At 44.5% G+C, this 15195-nt stretch overlaps 1 protein-coding gene across 3 annotated transcripts in view; it reads right to left on the bottom strand.

The window, feature by feature from the left end:
- AP3S2 (adaptor related protein complex 3 subunit sigma 2) overlaps window positions 1–15195 on the bottom strand; it is a 57690-nt gene that overhangs the window by 15379 nt on the left and 27116 nt on the right. The gene's annotated exons all lie outside the window — the stretch shown is intronic.

The following is a 15195-nucleotide window of genomic DNA, read 5'->3' as shown; positions in this document are numbered from 1 at the left end:
CTGCTTCTTCTTTTTTTTTAATATACTACTCTTTTTTTTTTTTTAAAGTTTATTTATCTATTTCAAGAGACAGAAAGAGAGCCAGCGCAAGCAGGAGAGGGCAGAGAAAGAGGGAGAGAGAGAATCCCAAGCAGGTTCTGTGGCACCATCAGCACCGAGCCCGACTCGGGGCTCGAATCCATGAACCGCGAGATCATGACCTGAGCCAAAACCGAGAGTTGGACACTCAACAGACTGAGCGACCCAGGTACCCCAATACTGCCTCTTTAGTAAAATTCAGTTCCATCTTGGGATGGCAGGAACCTATCTAGCAGAACTCCTCGGGCAGACGGTAGGTAAAGATCTTCTGAGACACTAGTGGCACATGAAGGTACACCACACTCCAAGCTGATCACATCCATAGAAGCCTCTAGACTAGATCAATCCCTCCCAGATTTTTGCACTGGACGACAAAAGCCTGTTGTATCACAAAAGGCAAGGGATCCATCCCCACTACCTATCCGTATTTTCTCATCTTTCTAAAAACGACAGTGTTACCACAGAAGACAGTAAAACACTAATTAAATACAAAATAACACGGTCACGGTGCTTGTACTACTGGTACAGGAGGATACCAATATTGCAACACTCAAGTTTTAAGAAAGAATCACTGATAAGATACACACTTTACTACATTGAACGCTAAGTGCCGGGGTGCCTGGCTGGCTCAGTCAAAAGATCATGTGGCTCTTGATCTCGGGGTTGCGAGTTTGAGCCCCACATTGAGTGTAGAGATTACTTAAAAAAAAAAAAAAAAAAAAGAAAAGGAAAAAGAAGAAAGCTAAGTGCTGATAACTTTTTCAACCTCTTCTTGGCTTGGCTGGTTTCCTTAATTGCTAGGAAAGACCTCCAGAGGGAAGGGAGGGAAGAAATTCTTGGTAGGATGAGGTCTGCGTTACCTCGTCGCCCATGCTGGAGGGTAGTGGCTCTTGACAGGCCAAAGGAAGGAGATTCTAAGTGGACTCAGCACTGACAGGGGGAAAGGATCATCCTGGCCGAGAGTCAGTCTCTAGTTCTCACATGGCCAATTTTAGAAAGGAATGTGAAGGGGAAGAGCATATAAAAACACCTCCCAGAAACCTGGTACATACGCCTTCTTCTCCCTTATCCCTACTTTCATTCCAAAGTCCAATGTTCTATCAGTGTTTTGAGACCTGCCAGGAGTGCCTGTCCTCATCTCCGTGGTTTGCCTTTCACCTTCCCTGCCTACGAACGAACCCATGGTAATCAGACTCAACAGCTGTCAGGTGAGTACCTGTGTAGGTGTACCTGCAATGAATACTACGGACCACACAGAGTACCGGGCATACCTGGATCCATCGGGAAGCTGGCTTTCCGGTGAGAGAGACAAAACAATGCAAGAAATAGTCAAACATTAAATCACCATTAAACTATCTTAATGGAAACCTTCACAAGTACATTAGATCTGAATAGACATTTTCCCAAAGACACACAAATGGCCAACACACACGCAAAAAGATGCTCAGGGAATTGCAAATCAAAATCACAATGGGATATCATCTCACACCTGTCAGAACGGCAAGAATCAAAAAGACAAGAACGAACGAGTGCTGATGAGGATGTGGGCAGAAATGAACCCTTGGGCCCTGTTGGTGGGAATGCAAATGGGAATGCAGCCACTATGGAAAACTGTATGGAGGTTCCTCAAAAAATTAAAAACAAAACTACGACCCAGTAATTCCACTTCTGGATATTTATTGGAAGAAAATGAAAACATGAACTCAAAAAGATATACGTACTCTCTGTTCACTGCAACATTATTTACAATAGCCAAGACATGGAAACAATGTGTCGATCAACGTATGAATGGATAAAGAAATGTGGAATATAGATACATAGTGGAATATTACTCAACAGCACAGAAGGAAATCTTGGCATTTGTAAAAACATGGATGGATCCTGAGGGCCTTATACTAAATGAAATAAGTCAGAAAGAGAAAGACAAGTGCTATATGATCTCTCTTATACACGGAAGCACCAAATAAACAAACAAACTCATAAATAGAAGAGAGCGTGTTTGTCAGAGACAGGGGGAGGGGGGATGACGGAGTAGGGGGTGGGAGAAATGTGTGACAGGGGATCAAAATAGTAAAAAAATAAAAAGAGAGCAATACAACACATGCATAAACTGGTATGCCAGAAACAGAAATGGAGAAAATATACTCAACGATTAAAAGAAAACACATGGAACTTGATTTTACATGGTGAAGAGATACTGAACAGATCAGATGATTTCCCAGAAAAACTGACTCAGAATGAGTAACACAAGACTAGGAGCTCTAGGTTTTATATTGTTTCCAGGGATGAGAAAACTAACTTCCAAATTTGGAATTTGTAGATTGATGTATCTGGCTAGAATAAAAAGATAAGGGCAAGGCAAAAAACAAAAAAAAAGCAACATGTGGTTCATGATGTATGCTTGTGTGTATGTATGTGCTCGTGTATAAGTGAGATAAATGACAGCCATCATACAAGGGATAGTACGGAGGAATGAGGATTGTTTTGTTATTCCAAAGTATTTGCACTGCCAAAGAAATTATGATGTAGAGGAATATTACGTTACAAAAATGCTGATGCCGTATGAGGTTAAAAATAAACTGGCTACAGAACGGTAAGAAGAGGAAAAAGTGTGTACTACTCATTTCTATGATTTCTAAAACAGAACACCGTGAACATAATTTAGCTTTTTCTGTGCTGCTTGTTAACATCCATATTGAATGCACTATGACGCTGAGATGCCCTTGGGGACAGGGTTGTCTGGTCCCAAGCAGCTCTGCCAAAGTAAAAGAAAGCAGGCGGGGACACGTGGGTGGCTCAGTCAGTTGAGTGACCAACTCTTGATTTTGGCTCAGATCATGACTCCAGAGTTGTGGGATCTAGCCCTACGTCAAGCTCCATACTGAGCAGGGAACCTGCTTAGGATTCTCTCTCTCTTCCTCTGCCCCCGCCCCCGCTCACACACTCTCTCTTAAAAAAACAAAGAAAAGAAGAAAGCAGAGGCACCTGGGTGGCTCAGTTGGTTGAGTGTCCGACTTCTGCTCAAGTCATGATCTCACAGTTCTGTTTGTGAGTTCAAACCCCGAATTGGGCTCTGTGCTGACAGCTCAGAGCCTGGAGCCTACTTAGGATTCCGTGTCTCCCTCTCTCTCTCTCTGCCCCTCTCTGGTTCCTGCTCTGTCTCTCTCTCTCAAAAATAAACAAACATAAAAAATAAAAAAAATAAAAAAAAAAAAAGAAAGCAGGCAAAGAAACAACCTGCTTTGTAAAGTTGTTTTTCTCTTTTCCTTGCTATTAGTGTCTCCCGAACTACTTTTATGACCTTCCTTAAACTTCAGACAGAGGCAGGACATTTGCACGATTTTCTCCAGATGTCATGTCATGTAACCCCACAAACCTCAATCCCCTGCCCTTGATTTTCTTTCTTTTTTACACTCACATGACCATACATTCTTTCCATGAAGAATGAATGAATCTAGTGGAATCTCATCTTACAGAAGTTTAAGTTCTAAAGTCACCAGAAGAGACGGGAAATATACATAGCCCCAAGTTCCTATACAGTCCTCCTCCACCAATGGAGCTGCTGCCTTTTTTTTTTTTTTTTAAACCAGTTAGCACGGTTAGCACTAGCTGAAGTGGCTGGCTTGTTTAGGAACCACACGGACGGAAACTCTGTAATGTATCTTTAAGCATTAAATCACTCCGAGCACCGTAAGATGGTGAGAGGCACATGACAGGTACATAGGAACAGAGGCAAAGAGCGGATTCAAGTCTCCCAACTCACACTCATGCCAGCCATAAACAGACGGAGTCGAATTGTGGGTGGAATCATTCTGTACGTAGAATCTTCAGGGGCGCCTGGGTGGCTCAGTCAGGTGAGCGTCCGACTCTTGATTTCGGCTCAGGTCACGATCCCAGGGTTGTGGGATCGAGTCCCATATTGGGCTCTGTGCTGAGCACGGAGCCTGCTTAAGAGTCTCTCTCTCCCTCTGACCCTCTCCCCCATTTGTTCTCTCTTAAAAAAATAACAACAAAAATACAAAATAAAAATAAAAGAGAATTTTCATCCTCTTTTTTCCATATGGTTAGAGTTGAATCCATATAAGCTAAATATGTGTGTGTGAGCCCACCGTATCCACTATATACAAGATGCTGCTTTAGGTTCAAGGCAGTCACTCATTTTCACCAGAAGAATGTGACCTGTGACAACATCTGTTTTCAAATATGCTTAACATCACAGAATGGTAAGAGCTGGAAGAAGGAAGTGAAGATAAGATGTGAACCCTGTCCTCAAAGGGCTTAGAATCCAATAAGGAAGATAAAACATGTACAAAATTAACTATTGATTAAAGGAAGACTGTGAAAGTACTATGACCCAAGTACAAAATGCTGTGGCAGTTTGGAGGAGGTTGGGTCTTGAACGAGTAAACGGAGGAGAAGGCATCTGGGCAGAGGGAATGTGGCACAAAGCCAACAACTCACGAACTACCCTCCGAGCCCTGCCGACAGCTCTTGAAGAAAAGGATTCTGCGCACGCTGGCTGCATGTTTCACACTCTGCAGCAAAGCAGACTCGTTGCATGTTATTCCTTCTTCCCCTTTTTTTAATTTCCAAAGAATTCCTATTATGAGTCAGAGTGCTCTGTGACATAGATTTTAAAAAGATGTCCCAGTAGGACTTTTTCTTACTCGTCTGTTTCACTCTCCTTCATTTCCTGCCTATTTCCCGTATTCTGCAATACTGGTCCCATATGCGAAGCACAGTACCGGGTAAAGAAAACGGTCCGGGCCTTGTCCGCTTGAATTTTATCCTCTCTCTGACTGGTTATCTGCTAACAAAACATGACCCAGATACATCTCTTTCCACACTGAGGGCACTAGCTCAGAAGAGGACACTGAGGGCAGTGTGGGGGTCCGAATTCTGTCTCTGCTTACTAGGACCGTGTGACCTTAGAGAAACAGAGCTTTTCTACCTCGAAACTCAGTTTTTTCATCTGCAAAATGGGGAGAACTAGAGTTCTCACTTGACAGGCCTATTCTAAGGACAAAATAAGGTAACGCAGGAAATGAGACGTTATATTTAAAGCACCTGGCTACTGTGTGCCTGAAATGTAAGTAAGCACTTGATGAATACTAGTTAATGGAGTAATTATACTCAAAGTCACCTTGTCCAACCTCCTTCCTGATGCAAGAATTTATTCTTCAGCTCTTGAGACAGAACAGACCCTTCACCTAAGTGGAGAGAGCTCGCTGCTGTTCCTAAGCCGCCCAGTCTACTGTGGAGCAGAAGGAACCGTCAGAACCTTCTTAGTTTTTTTGAGCTGCAGTGTGCTTGGAACCATTTCCATCACCTGGTCCTGGTCCTACCTATGCCCGCTGAAGGAACAAAGAAAAAAATCCCTGCCCTCTACCTGGGATTCTATCACTCTTCCTGATCTGACCAATTGGCAGGCAGTCAGGTAAGGGAAGCGCGATTTATCTGACCATCAAGAAAAAAAAAAATCCCAATGCCCTGCTTGGATCCACAAACCTGTTTCTAAGGAGATGAGGTACATCTGCAAGTTCCCGTCCCTTCTACAGCACTGGTCGTGAGAGGGCCACGGACCCCGCTCCACCCTCTCCGGCTCTTTACATGCTGGCTCAAAAACGGATGAAGCCATAATACCCCATAAATAAAGAGCTCAGTATTGCTTCAGCACAAAGTTCAAGGCAGAAAATGGCAAGAGGTGAGGCTAGTAACGCAGGGTGGGACAGATGTCAGAGGTCCTTGTAAACAACATGAAGGGGCCTCGGCGCCAGCCATTTGGCAGTGGTCCCCAGCTCCTTCTACACTCTCGAGAATTCATTTGTATGACACGCTTCCTCAATCACGCATTTTAGCATTCATGCGGGCTCTGAGGACAGCAGGGGAGTGAGGCGTGTCCTCCTTTTCTTCAAGAATCACTGCTGTGTAGGATATAGAGCCACTGAATAATTCAGACAAGGGAAGCAAACAGTCAAAACACATTTTTAATGTCATTAGGGAGGTGTGTAAAGGATGGATTTAAGGGAGTAATGCTGGAGGCAGAGAGAACAGTGGGGAAAAAGAAAATAAAGACAAGGTCACCATTTATTGAGCTAGGCAATTACTAACTCCAGTCCTCAAAATAACCATGAATGGCGGATGTTACTTTACTTCATCAAGGCCAAGACTCCACTGATTATAAAACACACCGTTATTTTATGTACCACTAGAAGAGAAAAATGTTGCCAATTAAACTATGAAATGCCAGTGATGTAAGACAACTCTTGACCTGAGATGTTAAAATCACAAATATTACCCCAAATGGGAGTCTAAGAATCAATGAAATATGGGATCACCCCCGTTTTACAACCGAAGACAGTGAGGCACAAGAGTCTTGGAGATTTGAAGAGTCTTCAAGAGGGTGGCCTAAGCCACACAACTGGAATCCAGAAGTCTACAAAGCCACTTTAGGCAGAACCGCACTCAAGGAACACAAGGCTTCTCGTGCGCCCGTGAAAAGGTTACCCATCTGCCAAGGGAGCAACGGCAAAGTTGAGTGAGTCTCACTTTGAAACTCGCGAGCATGCACAGGTCATACACCTTAAAAGTCAAGGTCTAATTAAAATCTCATTTATAAGAAGAGGTCTCTGTGTGTGCTAATAATCAGATATTATATCTGAAAAGTACTTTGGAAATTTTTAAAAAACCACACGTGCAGAATTAGGATACACATTTATTACATGTCAACCAGTCAGCTATATTTGAGTGCCCTGTGCTGCTCAGAAAACCAACAAAACATTACAAACTGACACTATTCCAACAGTTTTCAATATAGTGGAAACAATTAGGACTAAAAACTTTAGAGCAAGAGCAAGACAAATAACTTGGGAGAACCACAACACTGGAGTTCAGAGAAAATTTCACCGAATGTAAGACTTGGGCTGGGCCTGGAGGTCTGGGAACCTTGACAGGGGGATGGGGGCGGGGGTGCTGGGGGTGAAAGGGAGTGGTGTGGGCCCAGGCACAGTATGTCTGGAGGATGCATCTGATGGGCCTGTGGGGTTGGTATCCCAAAGCAGAGAAAGCCTAAGGGCCATGAAGGTCCACGATCCAGAGATCTTTGGAAGCAAAAGGGAAGAATGTTGACTAAAGGGCAAATGGGAGAAATGTTTTCTATGGAAGATGGGACCAGTGAGGGAGGCTGGGAAAAGGCAAAATACAGCTGCTGTAGCCACCTAGCGCCGATATGTTAGTTACCTGGATTCAGGGGAGGGGAGGGGAGGGGCGGGGCGGGGAAGGGAGGGGAGGGAAGGGAGAAGCAGACCTGAAGAAAATACTCCAAGAAGAGCTGACACCAGCTGGTGAACCCTTAGGGCTCAAAGGTAAAGCCCACATCCCTGAGACTGCAGGCCTTGAAGAAAGTCGATGTCGATGGCAGGTTGGGGAAGTTGAGAAGACATCAGGTGCAGAGGTTAGCGGGTGAAGGGCAGGTGGGAAAGGGGTGGACCCAAGGGGAGAAAATGAGTGGACTGGTGTGGTGGCAGGTCACCCAGGTGAAGTGGGGTCACACATTCCAGGAAACAGCCTTGAGCTAGGTCAGAATGAAACGCAGATGTGTCGCCCACCTAGATCAGAGCATACGCGTGCTCAAGGGGGCACGCATACAGGAAAAGGCAGCGGGGCGCCCGGGGGCTGAGATGTGGGGGGTAGACCCATCATTCTCACTCGGTAGGCAGGAAAAGCAACAGCAGTCTTAAGGCCCAAAGGGTCAGGCCGTCAGCAGAGAACCTTCAAGAGGCTTCCATGACCAGCATTACACATGATATGTACAGGGCGAATTCAGGTATGTGGATTCTGAAAATCTAAATGGCCGCACTTGTGTCATGACTGGGCCAACAAAAGGCAAGTGCTCAGCTCCTGGCTTTGACAGGATGACTGTGTTCTTCAGCGGTCTCGGTACTTAAACCAGCGGGGGTGGGCCCAGGCATGCCTCTGCCATAGCTGCTGAAAATGTCTCAGGGTACCAGGGTACAGACCTGGCTGACGTCACAAACAGGTTCAACATTTGTTCTCCCATCTGCTTTCAGACTCATAAATGTACCCTAAGGCACACTCTGGGCCATTACCCTAACTCTGCACACCACTCCCTTGGCCCTCCCCACGTGTGCTCTGGCCATTAATCATAGTTCCCAGGTTAGAGTGAAGGGGCTAATTTGCAGACCATCTATCAATTTATCTGGCTTTAAGCTCAGACTTTGCCTTAGAACGGCAGAGAGCACTTAATGTTTACCGTGCTAGGCAATAAAGCTGTGTAGAGAGAGAACTGCCTGTACCCTTCGGTGCAGTGGACCTAAAGACCCAGGATGACAGGCAGGCAATGTATGTACATGGTATATAACATTTCTTTTCTTGTTTATTATTATTATTTTTTAAAAATTTCATTTAAATCGGTTAGTTAACATGTAGTGTAATAATGGTTTCAGGAACAGAATTTAGCGATTCATTACTTACATATAACATCCAGTGCTCATCCCAACAAGTGCCCTCCTTAATGTCCATCAACCATTTAGCCCATCCCCCCCACCCAGCATCCCTCCAGCAACCCTCAGTTTGTTCTCTGATTTAAGAATCTCTTATGGTTTGTCTACCTCCCTCTTTTTATTTTCTCCCCTTCCCCTATGTTCATCTGGTTTGTTTCTTAAATTCCACATATGAGTGAAATCACATATTCATCTTTTTCTGTATAACATTTCTCAAAAGTCAGTCCCTACACTTACCTAGTTCCCCTCCCCAGAGGCAGTAACTCTTACTAATTTCTTCTGTAACACTGATCTATAAGGACCTATCTGAACCTCTTCCCCACCCCATCTCAACTTCTATTACAGGTGACCCTTCAATGATTTGGGACTTAGGGCACTGACCACCCTGCCCTGTACCCCTGCACAGTTGAAAATCTGCATGGACTTTTGACTTTCCTCAAACTCAACTCCTACTGTTCACTGGAAGCTTCATCGATAACATAAATGGTCGAGTAAAACACATTTTGTATGTTACATGTACTCTATACTGTATTCTTATGAAAAGTAAGCTAGAAAAAGAAAGCATTAAGAAAATCGTAAGGAGAGATGCCTGGGTGGTTCAACTGGTTAAGCGTCCAACTCCCGACTTCAGCTCAGGTCATCATCTCACCTCATGATCTCATGGCTCATGAGATCAAGCCCTATGTCAGGCTCAGTGCTGGTAGCACAAAGCATGCAGGATTCTCTCTCTCTCCCTCTCTCTCTCTCTCTGCCCCTCCCCTACTTGCTACTTTCTCTCAAAATAAATAAATAAACTTAAAAAAAAAAAGAAAAAGAAAATCATAAGGGAAATACATTTATAGTATGGTACTGTATTTATTAAAAAACAAAACACCTTGCATATAAGTGGACTCACACAGTTCAAAACTGTGCTGTTGGAGGATCAACTGTACCTCCCACGTTCCACACTTCCATCCAGCCATATTGGCCTCCAGGTCTTTGTACTTGCTATCCTATCTACCTAGAATGTTCTTATCCAGAAAGCCCCATCTTTCTCACTTCCCTTTCCTCTTTCAGGTTTTTGCTCACACGCCATCTTATCAGAGATGCCTTCTTCCCTAACCACCCTACATAAAGTATCAAGCCATATCTCCCCAACCCTTAGCCAGCTTTATTTTATTGCCTGCATTCATCATCACCTGACGTACATTTTGTTTCCCCTTACTAGATACAAGGTTCGTGAGGACAGAACTTTTTTGTTTCCCAAGCACCTAGAAGAGTGGATGAATAAACGAATTCAAAAATAACTGAGTAGTCAGTCGGTGCCAAGTATTGCGTTACAACCAGATCCACAGTGGTCAGTCAACCAGAAAGTCTGATCCCTACCTTAATAATATTATTGGGTGTGCAAGTGGCAAACAAACCAAAGAATGAAATACTTACTATGTACAGGCCCTATTCCAAGCATTTCCCAGGTATTTAATGCTCACAACCACCATATGAGCTAGGTGCTGTCACGATTCCCTGTCCACATGTAAGTTCCTGAGGCACAAGTCATACAATTCCTATGTGGCAGAACCAGGATTCAAGCCCAACTACACAGGCCGTAGAGTCTGTGCTCTTAACCAGGTACATAAGCAAACAAACAAACAAACAAAAAAACAAAAACAGAAACAAAAAACACCAAAAAAACTCCAAAAACCCACAACACACTGTGTTAAGGGCAGTGGCAAAAGTAGCGGAGGGGCACTGGGGGGCACAAGACAAATATACCTATTTCAGTCTACGGGTGGAGAAAGGAATGTCAGAAAGGTTTCAAAGACTAACTTCTTTGAAGGGTGAGTCAGAATTGTCAGTTTGGAGAGGCAGCGTTTTGGATACAAATGAGATTCGGTTTCGGATACAACTGAGTTCAAACTGAAGTGTGTTCGGTTGGTAATTCAGAAATTACGAGCAGACAGATGACTGTGTGGGACTTCCTTTTTTTTCTTCTTTTAAAATTTATTTATTTTAGGAAAGAGAGTGCGAGCAGGGGAGGGGCAGAGAGAGAGGGAGTGAGAGAGTCAAGCAGGCTCCGCACTGTCAGCACAGAGCCCAACGGAGGGCTCGAACTCGCAAACCGTGAGATCATGACCTGAGCCGAAACCAAGAGCCAGACGCCTCATCGACTGAGTCACTCAGGCGCCCCGACTGTGGGAGACTTCCTAAGAAGAGAGCGTCTAAAAGAAAAGAGAAGGGGGGCTTAAACAAGAGGTAAGAAGCCCAAAAGGCCAGACGGAATGGCCAGAAAGGTGGATAAAAGACCAGGTGAAGGGGTGCCATGGGAACGAGGAACAAAGAGTACTTTAAGAATGAAGAGGTATGGAAACTGCTTGGGGAGAAGGGCACCGGGAAATGCTCACTGGACCCAGCACCAAAGAGGACAGGGCTCTCCACAGCCTGGGTGCCATTTATTCCTGTGAACTTTGCTCCCACCCTGCAGGGCGTTTGCACACGCACCAGGCAGGGGCCCCGCTGGCATGTGGTAGAGGGTAGTCAGGGATGCTAAATACCAGCAATTCAATGAAAAACTGCACTACCCAAAATGTCAATAATGCCTCCAATGGCAGACCCTCTCTGGCTCAAGATGAGTTTACGCATGGTTCCAAGTCCCCCCTAACGTTCACATGTTCCTCCCCACCCTTCACCTTACCTTCACTACCTACACTGCTCTGTCTCCTAGAAGTCTGGTTCTGGAAAACAGAAATGGACAAATTCTATACATTTCTACCTATCTTATCTATCATATTATTCATGCTTTAAAATTCTCAAAGTCTGAGATTCAGTGCAAAGAATGTGGGTTTTTAACGTTTCAGGCATTTCAGCCTGAGCCTCGGCTTGCTGATCTGTCATACGGGGCTATTACCACCTCCTTTAGGAAAGGTTACTGGGCGTGAGGTACCCACCACAGTGGCCGGCACTTGGCAGCTGCCAATCGACATTAATTTCCCTTCCCCTGATGGCTGTTCTTGACTTTATACAGCCTTCACTGCTCCTCTCCGCTAGCCATGATTTTCTACCGCAAATTGCTGGTGTCTTCCCCCAATTATTTGACTCTGGGCCATCACACCTGTGCTACTCGCCCAGCCTCATTCATGTCATTACAAGTCAGCACAGGTCACAGGTCACTTGCACTCAGTGGGCTGCGTAACCTGTTCCCACACCGAGGACCCCGGACGCTCAGCCTAAAGCACCGATGGGCTACCATCTATCCCGCCCACCTCCGTTTCAGAGCCGAGCCTCAGAAACAGCCATTTCTTCAAAGTCTCACTCTTCTTTCTCCACCTCTGATCACATATCATTAAATAAAAGAAGTCGCGATTCGGTACTATATTATTCCAGACCAATAATTTATATACACCTTAGTTTTAAGATGTACAATATGCAGATGTACTATATATGTGTGACTAAACGCAGTGCCTATGACCACTTCTATGAATAGGGCAAGATGAGAGCTCCCTTATATAATACCATGCCTACTGAGAAATTAGACTCAACTTATGGCATCTTTTCCAAAAATGTGGCTTACTCCAAGGCCAAGGAATGTTTGTATGTGACCCATCCTTCTAGCTGGGCCTATGAGCTTCTTGAAGGTAGGGCTTTTGTCTTTTCCGTCTTTGTATCTCCATATCTAGTACAGTGTCCTTCTTATTAATAAACGTTTATTATTTGTCTGATAACCATTGGAGGGAAAAAAAGACCAAAAAAAATCTCAACAGACATTAGTACTTTTGGTCCCAGAGCCCAGGTAAGGAGAGACGATTTGTGGAAAGTCTCTGTAAGGAAGAACGTACCTGTCTCCCAGATAATGGAAACAATTTATTCTGTTAAGGAATTTTAACTTCTTAGTCACCTTGACTTCATGTGAGAAGTATGGGATATAAATGTCTGCCTTTCTTTTTCTTTCTTTCTTTCTTTCTTTTTCTTTCTTTCTCTCTCTTTCTTTGTTTCTTTCTTTGTTTCTGTTTCTTTCTTTCTCCCTCTCTCTCTTTCTTTCTTTCTTTCTTTTCTTTTGAGAACAAGCAGGGGAGGGGCAGAGAGAGAGGAGTACAGAGGATCTGAAAAGGGCTCCATGCCAACAGCACAGAGTCCCACGTGGGGCTCAAACTCACGAACCGTGAGGTCATGACCTGAGCCGAAGTCAGTCCCTTAACCGACTGAGCCACTCAGGTACCCCCAAATGTCATAAATTCTAGTAGAAACTGAAAGGCTGCTACACGAGAGGTCTTTTTCCGAGATTCAACCATGCTTCCTTCTTACGCAAGCATTCCTCTATTTTTCTGACACTGAAATTTCTAAGTTCCTGCCTGTAAAGCGAACCTGAAGCAAATGTCAGCTTTTCCTCTTAAAGATAAATGAAAAGGGGTGTCTGTCTGGCTCAGTCGGGAGAGCGTGTGACTCATGATCTCAGGGTTATGAGCTGGAGTCCCATGCTGGGTGTAGAGATTATGTAAAAATAAAATCTTAAAATAAATAAATAACCAAATAAGGAAATAAATGAAAAAAATGTGGTAGTCATTAGTAATTCTGAAAACAATTTCAGGCTCCCCCTAATCCCGAGCACATGGTAGGAATGCACTCCCCTAGCCACTTAGGTGTAGGCATGTGACTCGCTGTGACCAATGAAGTGGGAGCACAGCGGGGTGTGGCGCTTTAAGAGCCAAGACACAAATGCCCAGGTGGAAGTACATGTTGAGGAGGGTTTCATCAGCCTGAACACCCAAGTGACTACAGTGAACAGAGACACCACAATGATCACACGGCATGAATGAGAAATAAACCCTGTTGCTACGGAAGCTACTAGAATTTGGGGGTTCTATATTACCTCCTCTACCTAGATTGATACAAACGTCAAGCCTGGCAAAGGGCTCTCAACTAGGGATCAAGAAATTCTGGGTTTTATCTTAAGAGCAGTCCAATCCTCTCCTGCATCATAAAGGATAACAGCAAGAACAGTAGGATGGAGCCTCAATTCTAACCTTTCAGGGCACCTACAAATCAACAATCAAAGTGATACACAATTTGTTTTATCCGTAACATATCCAAGTAATATAATTAGTCATAAGCTTTGCTACTGACTACAATCTTGACAAACACTAGGTTTTATTGAAAAGGCAGGATAACAAACAGATACTTCTAAAGGTCAGATTTTGCTGTTTTGTGTACACTGGCCTCCTAAATGCCCTTAACCATTAATAAGGAATGATTAAACAGAGGAAGAAGGCTCTCTGTAATTTCAAGCGGCAGACAGTGAGACCACGCACCGAGGCAGTGCAAGTTCGGGTAAAGAAAGTGAGAATGTGGGGCGCCTGGGTGGCTCAGTCGGTTAAGCGTCCGACTTCGGCTCAGGTCACGATCTCATGGTCCGTGAGTTCGAGCCCCGTGTCGGGCTCCGGGCTGATGGCTCAGAGCCTGGAGCCTGCTTCTGATTCTGTGTCTCCCTCTCTCCCTGCCCCTCCCCATTCATGCTCTCTCTCTGTCTCAAAAATAAATAAAAACGTTAAAAAAAAAAATTTAAAAAAAAAAAAAAAAAAAGTGAGAATGTGCACTGCAGCAGACGTTAAGTGTAGTTTGGCGCAGTCTTAGCTTTTCTTTGTTTGTTTTAAACAAAGTAGAGTGAAGTTAAAGATTTTAAAAATCATTACTGCTAGTCTGTCCGTTGTTCTGAAAGGGTAAGATATTGCGCTTCTGAAAAATATTCTGCCACAAAATTCTCATCAAGCATCAGCAGAGAAGGGCTCAGGATACGATGACACAAAAGGCTGGCCTAGGCTCCCCCCTCTTCTCTCTTGGGCATATCCGGAAAGAAACAGGTAGCCAGGCATGGTCAGCACGCCAACTGGCATGTTCTCAAGCACTAAAACTCAAACAGAATGTCTTCTTCTTCTGTGCCCAAACCGCGACTCCTTCATCACTAAAAACACACAAAATATGTGTCCCTTACTCTTTCTTGCGTTCCCGGGAACTAGCAATCAGGATACCAGCTTCAGTGTCACTAGGGTGTGGAGGGCCTTAACGTCACTAGGGTGTGGAGGGCCTTAATGAGCTCTGTTATCACAGCTCTGTCCTCAGGAGGGCCATTTAATAAGCACTGTCCATTATTACATTTATGATCCTTTCATGTTGGGCTCACCAGTTCATTCCAATTTGCAGCCCTCAGCATTTTCCCATGTCAGCAGCCTATACTTAGCAGAGAGTTTTAAATTCCATACTATGAGGTTTCTTGGCCTCAGACCCGCCCCAAAGCATATGTTGCAACTGTGCTGAGACTGCCCGTTACAAACTGAAATCTATAAAAAGGACGGATAATTCCCTCGATACAGCCACTGAATTGTGACTGATGACCGAACGCTGAGCGCCCCAACTGAGAGCCCAATCCAGCTTCGGTGGTGAGGCACTGGTAGATCAAAACGTTAGGCTGCCCACATGGTTTTCTTTGAGCAAAACTCAATTCACCGCAATGAACATCGATACCTAACTCAATCGTGACACCGAGCTGGGGCTGGGGGTCTCCGAATGCCACAGGGAACCAATCGCCCCTGGCAAGAGAAGCTCCATATGGCACGGTCTGGATTGA

This window comes from Panthera pardus, unplaced genomic scaffold (genome assembly GCF_024362965.1).
Source record: "Panthera pardus isolate Hobbes unplaced genomic scaffold, ASM2436296v1 HiC_scaffold_23, whole genome shotgun sequence".
NCBI classification, from domain to species: domain Eukaryota; kingdom Metazoa; phylum Chordata; class Mammalia; order Carnivora; family Felidae; genus Panthera; species Panthera pardus.
Note: the sequence above shows the minus strand (reverse complement) of the source record. Positions and strands in the feature narration are given on the sequence as shown.